Raw genomic sequence first — 13,927 nt, 5'->3', positions numbered from 1 at the left:
ATTTTAAAACCTAGATAAAATAGATCATTTCTTAGGAAAGTACAGTTTATCAAATGGACCCCAGCAGAAATGGAACACTCACTAATTTCCCCAGAAGAAACAGAAAAAGCTTTCCAAGAACTTCCCCATAAAAAGAAAGAAAAAAAGAACCATACCTTTAATATTGGTAGGGTCTCATGTGATGTTCCCTTTTTCATTCCTAATTTTGGTTCCTTGTACATACGAGTTTTTGAAACTTATTTATCTCACCAAACTTATTTATGCCATTGGTCTTTTCAAAAGAACAGCTAGCATTGTAGATGTTCTCTAGTGTATTTTTTTTCTATTTTATTAACTTCTCCTTTTATAATGTCCATCTACTCCCTCTGGGATTAGTTTGCTGGGGTGTTGTTGTTGTTGTCGTTTTCCCTGTCTTCATGAGATGGATGCTCAGATCACTGAAATTTTTTCAGTCTTTCTTTTTTCCTAACATGCATTTAAAGCTATAAACTTTCATCTCAGTATGACGTTATGCCCCACAAATTTGATATACAATATTTTTATATTAACTCTGATGAAACTTTCTCAATTTTTTGAATTCCCACTGTAATATATCTTCTATGACCCATGAGTTATTCAGAAAAGATTTGCTAGTTTCATTTTGCTATTGATTTTAGTTTAACTTAGAGAACACTATTCTGTTTGCTTTCAGTCCTCTGAAATATATTGAGACTTGCTTTTGCCCAGAAGGCTGGGTGAAGTCAACCAACACTGGTAAAGAATGTATATTCTGTGGTTGTTAGGGGCAATGTCTAGATAGGCAAAGCAAGTTCATTAATTGTGTTGTTCAAATCTTATATATACCTACTAAATTTCATTCCATCAGTTACAAAGATAGTGTAAAAAAAAACTCCCTCTATAATTATGAATGTATCTATTTCTTTTAAAGCCTGTATTATAATCACTAAAATTACTTTTGGGTGATCTAGACACCCTATTATAGAAAACAGAAAGGTGAATAACCAATAAAATACTCTCTACACTAATAAAAATGGCACTAATTATTATCCAAAATGGCTTAATATCACCTCTCAAAAATAAAAATCACTTTACAGGTTTCCTCCATACTCTAACTGGATCATATCCAATAATTCCAGGCAGCAGATCAATTTGCTTAATTCCTCAGAGATACATTTTACAACTAATTTATGCTGCTTGGCTCCTGGGAAAAGTCAGTAATGCTCTGCAATATATTCTATGGACAAATTACTGAGATTTTTCTACAGCCGAATGGTACTTATTTGTCCATACCAAAGTTACCTTGATCTTCCTCTCTGGCAAGAGGGCATCACCCCCACCGCTTCAGTGCCCCCTACCCTGTATCCCATTGGGCCTTGATGCCATTTTAGAACCATTCTCCCACAATGCTCCAGAGAGCACTCATTATAATCTGAAATCCACTGTACCTCCGCTCTGTGGTAGAATCTTTGATGATTAGGCAGACTGTCCGTTTATGTGGTCCTACTAAGAACCCCAAAGCTCAGGTATAGAATGGCCAGGTATAGATTAGGGTCCTCCATTTTCTCGGGTCAGGCTCACATGCCAGTTTAAATCAGGCATCCTCCTGTGCAATCCCAAGGCACCTTTTTTAAAAAATATATATTTTTTTATTGATTTCAGATAGGAAGGGAGAGTGAGATAGAAGCATCAATGATGCGAGGGGATCATTGATTGGCTGCCTCCTGTATGGTCCCTACTGGGAATCAAGCCCGCAACCCGAGCATTTGCCCTTGACCAGAATTGAACCTGAGACCCTTCAGTCCGCAGGCTGACCCTCTATCCACTGAGCCAAACCAGCTAGGGCCCAAGGCACCTTTTGCTTTTCCACTGGTCACAGTATACCACAGTGATCTTTTTGCTTGTATTCTCAGCTAGTACACTGTCAGCCCCTTGAACACAGGAACCATTTGATTCATCTTGATATCCTCAACATCTAGTACTGCCAAGAATGTGGACACGTGTTCCTTCTACTCTTGTCTCCAATCTATTCTCTACCCAGAATTCCTGTTGATCCTTTTAAAATCTAAATCAAAGGATAAATCACTTCTCTGCTTAAAACCTTGCAATGGCTTTCCATCTCAAAATAAAATGCAAAGTGCCACTACAGTCTATGGGGCCCCACATGGTCTGGCCCTTTATTACTCTACTAGGGGCCCGGTGCACGAAGATTCGTGCACAGGGGGTGGGTCCCTCAGCCCGACCTGCACCCTCTCCAATGTGGGACCCCTCAGGGGAGCCCTCCCCAATCCGGGAGTTTCTGTCTTTGCAACCATATGAGCGAATTGTCTGAGACCCCAACCCAGTTTGGTTTGTTGCTCACAGAATAATAGAGGAAATTTTTTTTCTTTGTTTCATTGGTGGAGATTTCCTGGAAGTTTTAGGATATCTTCCCTTTAATTTTTCCTAGACACTCTGACTTTACTTATGTCTCTCACCTTTGCTTTCCCTCCATCCCCCACTGCAACAGTAACCTGCACCAGGCTTACTTTGCTCTAGTGTCTAGGACAGTGGTCGGCAAACTCATCAGTCAACAGAGTGGCAAACCGCAGCTCGCAAGCGGACCACTGGTCTAGGAGATCCATCTGCCACCAGAACTATGATTCCCAGCATTCCTGATGCTCTCCAAGCTCTGGGCTTCTGCTTCCGGTCCTGGGGCTGCCACCAGAACTACTATTCCAGAATTCCTGGTGCTCCCCACGCTCTTGGTTTTCCCTTCCTTATCTGTCTCTGTCCCATGGCCTCCCGCTCTGCCAAGTCCTCCAAGCCGCCAGCTCTCCCTCTCTGCTCTCTGTCTGGCGGCTTGGGGAGCCAAGTTCCCCAAGTTGCTCCACTCTCCGCTGGCTCTCCCACTCTGCTCTCCGCCCGGCACCTGTGTATGCAAATTAACCCGCCATCTTTGTCGGGTTAATTTGCGTACTCACTCCTGATTGGCTGGTGGGCATAAAGGAGGTACGGTCAATTTACATGTTTCTCTTTTATTATATAGGATGATCACACACACACACACACACACACACACACACACACTCATACTGTCCTCCTTATATCCCAAAGGCCTTTGCACTTGCTGTTCCTTCCCCCATAAAGGCTCTTTCCCAAAATATTTGCCTGACTGGCTCTCCTTCACCTTTACTCAAACCGCTACTCAAATGTCACCTCAGAAATGCCTTCCCTGCCCACACTGTCAAAAATAGCAGTCCCTGGCACTCTCTTCCCTTGCTTGCTCTATTTTCTTTATAGCCATTACGACATATGACATATATTAATGTTGTTTATCACCTTTCTCCCCCACTAGAATGTGATCTCCATAAGAAAAGGCTGAAATTCATCCTCTAGAACACAGGTCAGGAATTTTTGCTGTGAAGGGTCAAATAACTATTTTATACTTTGCAGGTAAGACAGTCCCTGACCCAACCATTTAACTCTACTCAATGATGCCTTGTAGTAGGAAGGCAGCCACAGACAATATATGAATGAATGGGCATTCTGTGTTCCAACACAATTTTCTTTATAAAATCATGCAAAAGTCAAGATGCAGCCACAGGCCTTGTTCTAGAAGTTCACCAGCCCTTGTTCTAAAACAAGCTTGGTACACAGTACATTAACTGAATTAATCAATCACGTCTCTATTCCTAGTCTCAAAGCTACCTTTAACTGGCAACATAAAATACCAGCACTTCAAGTTCATCAGAAAAAAGTAATTCAAACTAGCTAGCTTTTATACATCTTTTACCAAAAAATCCACTTGATATTAATTATATTCCGAATGGCTGAAGGATATGCAATTCTTATCACAAGAAGTACATAAACAGTGCTAGTTTGACCCTCTGTAGATAATTTTTAAGATGTATTTAACTTCATATAAGGACATTACAATAATCAGTCTCATTAGGACCACTGTTCTAGGTGCTGTAATAATGTCACTGAGCATGTCACCCACTACAGTTTTCAATGTAACCCAATAGAAGCCCCAAATGTGAAGTCATCCTATCTAATAAAAGAGTAATATGCAGGTTGACCATCACTACAACACACAAGATGGCTGCCCCCATGTGGTCAAAGATGGCTGCCCCCGTGTGGACACAAGATGGCCAGCAGGGGAGGGAAGTTGGGAGGGACCAGGCCTGCAAGGGAGGGCAGTTGGGGGGCAATCAAGCCTGCAGGGGAGGGCAGTTAGGGGTTACCAGGCCAGCAGAGGAAGGAAGTTGGGGGTGACCAGGCCTGCAGGGAAGAGCAGTTGGGTGGGACCCAGGCCTGCAGGGGAGAGCAGTTGGGGGGGGGGGGGGGAAACAGGCCTGCAGGGGAGGGCAGTTAGGGGTGACCAGGCCGACAGGGGAGGGCAGTTAGGGGCAAACATGCTGGCAGGGGAGCAGTTAGGCATCAATCAGGCTGGCAGCAGAGTGGTTAGGGGTGATCAGGCTGGCAGGCAGAAGCGGTTAGGGGCAATCAGGAAGGCAGGCAGGTGAGCAGTTGGGAGCCAGCAGTCCTGGATTGTGAGAGGGATGTCCGACTGACTGCCCGTTTAGGCCCGATCCTACCAGGATCGGGCCTAAACGGGCAGTCGGACATCCCTCAAGGGGTCCCAGATTGGAGAGGGTGCAGGCTGGCCTGAGGGACACCCTCACCCCCACCCCGTGCACGAATTTCATGCACCGGGCCTCTAGTAGAACATGTTAAGGAAGAGAAACTAGTGTGTTTGTTATGGATGGTGAAAACGACAATGCAGAGTCCCTTTCAGTTTGGCCTTCAGGACACTCAGCCAAGTTCCTATCAGCCTGTGGCAGACTGGTTATGTACCTGTTATCCATATGCTCTCTTCTCCTGGGTTCACAGCTAGACTACATTTTTTAGCCTAAAGTAAGTTAAGTGAGACCATGTCTGAGTACAGCCAGGGGCCCATAGAACCTCTCACAGGCCCTGGCCAGTTTGGCTCAGTGGATAGAGCATCAGCCCACAGACTGAAGGATCCCAGGTTCAATTCTAGTCAAGGGCACATGCCTGGGTTGCAGGCCCGATCCCAGCCCCAATCGGGGTGTGTGTGGGAGGCAACAATCAATGTGTTTCTTTCACATCGATGTTTCTCTCTGTGTATCTCTCGCCCTCCTTTCCACTCTCTCTAAAAAATCAATGGAAAAATATCCTCAGGTGAAAATTAGCAACAAAAAAACAGGACTTTGCTCTCTTTCCCTACCCACCAGGTCACCTGGGCAGGTTCCCCCTTCCTATAGGATGTTGATTCACAAGGTTAAAAAAAAAATAGCCTGACTACCTAAAGGGCCCTGTGGAAGATCACCCCACCAGAACCCCAACACTGAACTTCAATGTGGTGAGAAACAGATGTTTCTTGTGCTAAGTCACTAGAATCTTTAATTTCATAAAGTTAGCCCACTACATGTAAAACACTGACCTGGCAGGCTTCAGCGTCATTGAAAGTATAGGTTTTATTCTTTTAATTCCTGATCCCCATATGATTTTGATTCTCATTGTTTAATATTCAGCTTTATTATTATGAGTATTTCCATAAACTAATTCAAATCTTTATTTAATGAAGGACAAGAGAGATAAGGCTTCAATGTTTGTGTTCAATAAAATCATAAGCAACTGGAACAATAAAGATTTGGAAAAAGTACATATTCCATCTAAACAAAACTATTTGTAACTGTCACTGATACACAGTTGATCTAAGTTATATTGGTGTCCAAAAGAAAAAGAACCAATCTGAATAAATGTTAAAATGCATGGCAATAAATTTCATCTCAGTGAAATATAATAATCATTAGAAACCAAGTAGTCTAAGAAATGAAACCACCAATTTCTAAATTCCTGTCCAGCAAGAATATGTAACCATAAATGTAGCTTAAAAGAAATTTTCTGTTCTAAACCCTCTAATGCCTAATCCCTATACAATTTTTTCAAATGATGTCCTGAGGTTTTGTTGTTTCCATAATTTTTTTAAAAGAGTTAAGTATAGAGGGAACTGGCCGTGTCAGAAATGGAAGACGTGTTTAATTAGCCTATGTAACACAATGAACAAACAGCACAGAAGCTATGAAAAATTTAATTATGGCTCAGGCTCAGGTACAAACTTCATTATCACTGATAAGCCTTGTAACCATTCAAAATTATAATGCCAACTTTTAAAAAGGAATACATCTTAATAATCTTCCTCCCTGGGAAATCTCAAAGAATGATTCACGTTTTAGTAACACCTTTGGGAACAATGGTGTTTGCAAGTGTACAATTAAAATCTGAAGAGGTGACTGCGAAATTTGAGCATTTCTGTGTATTTCTGATTTTTAAATTAAAAAAAAAACACCAGGATAATTAATTCTAAAAGATGTAAAAAAAAAAAAAAAGAAAGAAAGAAAAGCGGGGGGGGGGGGGGGACAAATACTATGGAAAACCAAGAACCAAGATATGCTTTAAATTCTACAGGGTTGATTACAGAATGAAATGTATTACAATTCCCCCAAATAAATTAAGATCTTACTTTTGAAGAATAGAAAGTAAGTATGTTCCTCCTCACTCTCAGCTATGTAACAGCCTCTCTCAGAATGGACAACATAAGTATAAGTTGCTCTTTCTCTGGTTAATGTCATCCATCAAATTGGACTAGATACTTTTCTCCTTATGTTTAGACACTGTTTCTTCCATGTACCACAAGGAGCAATTTAAATCCATGAGTCTCTCCATAAGCATTAATTCCAAACTGAGGAAAGAATATGGCCCAGCAAAGAGTTACAAAGCCAATTCAGAACTGAAACCTGCCAAGGTAATACCCTAACACAGAATTACATAATAAAACAGTCAAAAAACAAAAACAAATGTGTCACATACATATTTGGACAGCTGAAAAAAATAACTGATATTAGTAGGGCAAAATGACTCAGACCACTTCCTAAATTATATAGTAGTGATAGTGTTGGACTTATTATATGTTCATGAATCAACACATATAACATAGTCAATGAAAAAATATTTGTTGAGGATCGACTATGTGCAAAGAACATACCATTTCATCCATTTAACTGATAAAATATGGCCACATGGATTCTAGTTCACAGTCAATCACACCCATATTTTATATTACAATATAATTTCACTGAACAGTTCATGTGCACAAAGTGGGTAACAGCACTCAACGAGAGGATGCTGTGAGCGAAACTAAAATGGCACTGCTGCAGCATGGCAACAAAATCTCCAATATGCACTGAGCACAACGTTTAAAAATCCAACATGGCTGTCAATTGTAGAAAAAGGAAGTACTCAAGACCGACTAAAAAGAAACATAAAGTAAAAACTAAAAGAAAGAAAAAAAGTTAAAATACACAAAACACTGAAAAAGTTCAAGAATACATTAACAACAAAAGATATCTTTAGATCAATTTCAAGACCATTGTTCCAAGAAATCAGAGGGCACCCTAAGAACAGGCCCAAGGAAAAATTTCACAAGTAAAAAGTTGAGAAATGATCCCAGATGCTGAGCTGAGAGTCAAGGCCTAGTAACATGAGAAAATGCCCTGGATATTTGGAATGTTTAAAATTTAAAGAAAAAAAAAATGAACAGAAGAGCTCACCTCAAAGAGGAGACACAGGTCCAGGGAAGAAGAAACAGAACCTGGCTCCAGAGAGTAAGAGTAAAACCTGAGTGTGGAAAAATATTCTAATCTAAAGACATCTATTAAGATAGGAGGACCGGCTCTGATACAAAACCAAACAAAACTGGCCCAAGGTGAGAACAGAACAAAGAACAGGACAGCCAGCGAGGAGTCACAGACAGATACCACCTCCAGAGGACACCAGGACCTAGAAAAAGGCAAGGCCATGCCCAGAGGACCCTACTCTCAGAAGGACCAGCCAGTCCCAAGAAAAGCATGCCTGCCCTGAAAAAGGAAGGAAATAAGCACCTTTAAAACTAACTTTTAATAAGAAAATAAAGTCACTATAAAAAAAATTAACAAGTTTTAGAAAAACCTGCCTGGCTGGCTACACACACACACACACACACACACACACACACACACACACACACACTGCGGCCATTCACTTTTTTAAAAATTTATCTTTATTGTTGAAAGTATTACAGATGAGCACCATTCACTCTTTAATTCGCAGCCATAAGGCTCCCCTGAGACTCTTCTTGCCAAAATCAGTAATTATATTCTAGGACTAACCCCAATGGAAACTTTGAAACCACTATTCCTTTGGATAGAACATCCTCTCCCTTTGGATTCTTTAATATGCCCAAATCCCTCCATTTAAAAAAATAAAAATAAAAAGTTCCCCTTTACCCAACTTCCTACAGCACCACCACCACCACACTGCTTGAGTTGTTCACACGCACTGGCCCCACTTCACTATTAACCCTCTTACAAACTGGACATCTCGCTCTAGTCCCCAGCACTGTGTTGCCATTGCCATCATCTATATTACCAATGACCTCCTGACTGTTAGCATCCCTCCTTACTGAGGTGCTCCTGGACCATGGCTTCCAAGACACCATTCCTTCTTAGCCTCAATTTGGGAACCTATTGTCCTACCTATCTTTCACACACAAGAGTTCCTCAGATCACATTCTACATCACTCCTTTTCTCACTCTCCATGCTTCTTGAATAACCTCCTCTCCCCAACAGCCTCCATTAACAAACAAAGGCAGAGGTTCTAGACACTAGAACACCATTAGTGTCTCAGGGCAAAAGAAATGGCTACTGAGTAATGGAATCATTACATTAAGTTCAAATAACGCAAGCATTTATATCCTAATAAGTTAATGCCCATTTGGAAAAAAGGACACTTTAATTGAGAGAGAAAATGAGCGTTTTTATTTCATTTTTAATGAAGTATTCACTAATGGTATGTATACATGTGTTGAGCACCTCACAATTTCTCAGACTGGATATCACTGCCTTCATTTCCTGTTCCACACTGATTCCCACACATGGAACAGGAACCACTGAAAACCCAGCTTACAAAGACAGCATCATCGAAAGAAACACAGTACAACCTATTGGAGAAACTGCTAACTACTCTGAACTAGTAGTTCCCAGAGGGTTGGACGGATGTTACACAGTGCTGGGTTTCTTCAACAATTTAACACCCTGCATTTTCCCTGCGAGTTCACTGTAGCACCTCGGCAAATAATTTAGAAACTATGGTGCTAAGAACTCTCAAATGTCTGCCCGGTCCAGATGCCAACTGAACACTATGTCCCACAGGCACCTTAAAGCAATCATCTTTCCCCGCAAATGGCTGCTGCTCCACTAGTTACTTCTCCTGTCTCCTTCCTGCCACCTCCCTGTCCTTGCCACCAAACTAGACTTTGTTTTCAGTTGCTCCAATGTACCATGAACAAGCCTTTGTCCACTCTTCTCTACCCAGATTCTAACCAATTCCTTTTCTCAGACCTCTCTGGGAAGCTTTTCAAATCTCTCTGAATAGTCCCTGCGCTGGGTCTGGAGTCATCCTCCGAGCTGGTGTGTGGCCCCTTTCAGAGCACTTAGCAAACACTGCTTTGTAGTCAATGGTTAAATCTTGTCCAAGAACAGAGCTGAACAGAAAGCTCATCTGGGTGGACAGAGGTATCTGCCTTGTTTATCTCTGCATCCCCAGAACTCCTGAGTCTCCTGAATAAACAAAGCAACGGAATGAATGGATTAGGTCACTCGGGTGATGCTCCCGTGTCCCTCAACACTTACAGACTCTATCGCAGCACTCACTGCACTGCACAGACTATGAGCATCTTAAAAGCTCTCATCTCTTACTTCCGCAACCCCAGTGTTAAACTAGTGCCCGGTACTTGGCAGAAAATCACTAAATAGCTTCTGAATAAAAATGGTTACCAAAAAAATTCTAGAAGGCTACACCCACTGTATTAAGTGTGGCTACCTCTGGAGAAAGAAACAAGACTAGGGCAACAATAAGAAGAGAAAAAGGGAACTGAGACTTTTTAGTCCATGTATCACAAGTGATGTTAAACTTATTTTACAATATGCATTACTTATTTATGTATTACTGGTATACAATATTCCTATATCATAAGCATAAGTTTAAGTAACGGGTAAAATAAATAAATAAACAGCCCTGAAGAATGCACATTTGGTTCTAAATTCCCAAGAGCATGTCCCAAGAAAATCTGACTTTAAAGAGGAATACAGGGTACCTAGAAAAAAAAAGACTGAAAGAGAAGCTGAGCATTTAAGTAAAGGTCTGTATGGCATATGGATGGAGTCACTCCCAAGAAAATTTAAGGAATGATAACACCATATTGGGGTGGGGGGAGGAAATCTGTGAATCTTCTTCGAAGACAGTTCTTGGAACTCTAAAAGAAGACCACTAGTACTGGCCCACTAGTATAGAAAATTCTCTCAATACTTACAATGGCAATTGTTTTAATAAAAACATTCCAATAACCAAAAGGACATCTGCCACATGCAGGTTCCCAGGGTAAGTATACAGTATGTCTACTCAGACACAGTAAGAATCCAGAGAGGAGGCTACAGTGTTGGCATGACCACTTAGCAAAGTGTGTTCCAACTTTATTTTCAGGATTTAAAAAAAAAATAGTGTAGCACATTACTGGCTACTAGGTCATAAATTTTAAACAAACAGATTAAAACAATGCTATAAAGCAACTCATGTCAGCAACTGGAGATGAAAGAACAATTTTTATATGTATATAATTCTAGAACAAGCTTCTTTTCACTGTTGAACAGTGAATACAGGTCAGACAGTAAATATATAGTCAATCAAACTTTCCATTCTAATGAGCTTTCAACATCTGAAAAGACACAACTTTCATGAATATAAATTAAGGTCTTTAAAAATGAAGAAAAAATGAGTACTACACAGACACTATTGGAAAGGAGACCCAGACACAATAAGAACTGCCTATGGGAAAGGTCAAACCCAGCTTTCTTTTGTTTAACCTATCAAGTAAATAAAAGAACTAGCTTTAAAGAATCACTACACTGTTCCACAACTAGAAAAGTTGAGTAAAGCATATACAAAAGAAGCAACCAACTTTCAATAGAATTTGCCCTAGAGGCAACAGAAAAATAAGTCAATTATAACACTTTGCACTTAGCGTTAATAAAGAAGCAGACATTTTAAGTTTTCGACAAACCTAAGTGTAAAGATGCAAAATATTTCAAATGGCTAGTCCCTTCCCCTTAGAAATATGGACCCCAATCTTCCATTAAAATTTCATAGCCCATTATGCATTTGATTGGGATAGCTTCAAAGCAAAACTGGCTTTTAATTTTGTTTCTAAAAACTCAAAAATTACTGCTGGCAGTAGCTGCGGTTTTTTTTAATTAATCTCCAGGTGAGAAAGAATCCCTATGCCGCCCAATGGCATGTAAGAAAATAAGATGCTCCTACTCATCCCCACGCCCATAGCTTAGTTTCTTAATAATCAAGAACTCTGCTCTCCACTCTGCTCTAGCAGAGGCCAGCCCAAGAAATCGCCGATGCCCGTGTACCACGGGCGGAGAGAAAGGTTTCCCACCAGCTCAATCTGCCTCGCGGAGGAGGCTGAGAGCTGGCGCCGCGGCCCCCGCGGCCCCCGCCGCCGCCGCGCAGCCAAGTCTCCCGAGGAGGATCCCTGCAGGCGACGCTCTGGGAAGCGCAGCCCCCTCCCCAGCCCCGCCGCGCGCCCCCCGCCGGTGCCCGACCCCGTCCCTGCGCTCGGAAAGCCAGCCTGGCTGCTAAGGCCGGGAGCTTCGCGGGCCCGCAACCCGGAGAAGGGGGCACCGGGCGCGGGGAGGGCGACAGCGAGGATTGAGAGCACCGGACCCAGAGGCGGGGGGCGGGGGGCACCCGGGGTTGTGCCAGATGCCGGCGAGGGTGCGCGGAACTGGGAGGGATGTGAAGGTCCCAGACGCGGGCAGCGGGCGTCGTGCGTGGAGCGTAAGCGGAGGCCCCGGCGCCACCTGCAGCCGGGTAGCGGGCACCGGGCAACGCCAGGGCCGGAGGGCCAGGGGGGCGGGGGGCCGCGCGTGAAAACGGCCGCCGGGCCGTGGCGCGACGGCGGGAAGCCGCGGCCGGCGCCGGAGCCGGTGAGAAGGATGCAGCCGGGCTGCCGGGCTGCCGGGCAAGGCGCGGGGCTGCGCCGCGGCCCGCAGTGGGCCCGCCGCCCGCCCGGCGCGATGCAGCAACTTCACTTGGCCGCGGGGCTGCGGCGTCCGGCCCGCGCCGGCCATCCCCCCGGGACAGCCGCGCGGCTCGGAGCCGAGCGGGAAAGGGGCCAGGACCGGGCAGCCCGGGCGGCCGCAGCTCGCACTCACCAGTCCGCGGTGCCGCCGCCGGAGCCGGGGCTGCACTCCGAGCTCCATGGTCCCGCCGCGCCGGGGCTGTCCGGCGCCCCCGTGCCGCACTACCCCGCACGCAGCGGCGCCAGCGACGCCGCCTCCGGCCCGGCCACGGCCGCGGCCACGCCCCCTCCCGGCGGGGGGCCCGGCCGGATCTGGAGGGGGGCTCAGCCCGGCTCAGCCAACCAAGGCCGGCTGACCAGGCCGCTTCTCCAGGATTGGCGAGCCCCTCGGCCAATGGGGAGGCGGCAGGGGCGCAGAGCCTCGGCGCCGAGGGGCGGAGGGTTGCGGTGAAGGTGGCTCTGCCTTCGTCCTCCGCCCTGGCGCGGGATGGGGTTTGGCCCATGTCCTCTGCAGGGTGGGAGGTAGGTCTACTTTGGGCCGAGTTTATTGCAGGGGCTGTTAGATCACCTCTGTTGACGACGTACCACCCCCTTGCAGTGCCTTTGCGTTTCCACCCATACCCTAACCTTACCTGGGTTTTGGGGGGTCCCCTGGAAACAGCGCTCTCAACCTGCATGCTGTCAGGCAACCCTGAGAGCATTATAGCCCTGTCATGGGTTCTCAAGCCTATTAACATTCTACCCACAAAATCTTCTCATCTCCCGCTACAGATTCTTTCCTTTTTATTCATACTGTCTCCAGTCTCCCTTCGCCCGGGATGTGAGAAAATTCACAATGTATCTATGAAACATGGCATGTCCCTGAAACTACCAACCTAAATCCGTGGCAATGGAACGTAGCCAAATGATATTTGATGACTCAGACAGAAACTTAAGAAAGGAAGGAAGAGGAAGGGGAAGGGGAAGGGAAAAGGGAAGGGAAGGGAAAAGCCATGTATGTTCTCCTAGGTCCTGAAGAAAAGGGGTTTAAAGACATCAAATAGAAATGTTATCTTTGTTTTCGTTGCATGCCTTTATTCTTTTGATTTACGAATAAGATCACTGCATTGAAAAACTTACAGGTATAAAAGAAGTTCCAGTCCCAATAAAAAGTCCAAGAAAAACTAAGAGTGTTTTCCTCTTGTCTTTACAGACCTGTGATAACTGTCTTCGTCTCTTCCCGTTAGTAACAGGCAGCAACTACCAGCTAGGAAAAAGAACAGCAGCCTGGCTGGTGTGGCTCAGTGGTTGAGCGTAGACCTATGAACCAGGAGGTCACTTTGATTCTGGTCAGGGCACATGCACAGGTTGCGGGCTAAATCCCCAGTGCTAGATCCCAAGGTCCCCAGTAGGAGGCATTCAGGAGGCAGCTGATAGATGATTCTCATCATTAATGTTTCTATCTCTCTCCCTCTCCCTCTCTGAAATCAATAAAAATACATTTTTTTTAAAAAGAATAGCAGTTTATAACAATTTTAGCAAAGTTGGCAGCATCAGAACACAGAAGAAAAATCATGCACCCCTCTTTTATCTTTTTTTTTTTTTTTTTTTTTGAGAAAGAGAGGAAGGGAAAGGGAGAGAAAGAGAAACATTGATGTGATGTGACAGAAACATAAATTGGCAGTGTTCGGCACACCCCCTACCAGGGATCCAACCCACAATCCCAGGCTTGAAGCCTGACCAGGAATCGAACCAGT

The 13,927-nt window shown here is 44.2% G+C and overlaps 1 protein-coding gene across 1 annotated transcript in view; it reads right to left on the bottom strand.

Moving 5' to 3' along the window:
- WASF3 (WASP family member 3) overlaps positions 1-12,457 on the bottom strand; it is a gene marked incomplete at its 3' end in the record, with an annotated part of 140,245 nt that extends 127,788 nt beyond the window's left edge. The window contains exon 1 of the mRNA XM_079773469.1: positions 12,325-12,457. The remainder of the gene's footprint in view (positions 1-12,324) is intronic.
- Positions 12,458-13,927: the final 1,470 nt, after the last annotated feature.

This window comes from Cnephaeus nilssonii (assembly GCF_951640355.1).
Source record: "Cnephaeus nilssonii genome assembly, chromosome: 6".
NCBI lineage: Eukaryota > Metazoa > Chordata > Mammalia > Chiroptera > Vespertilionidae > Cnephaeus > Cnephaeus nilssonii.
Note: the sequence above shows the minus strand (reverse complement) of the source record. Positions and strands in the feature narration are given on the sequence as shown.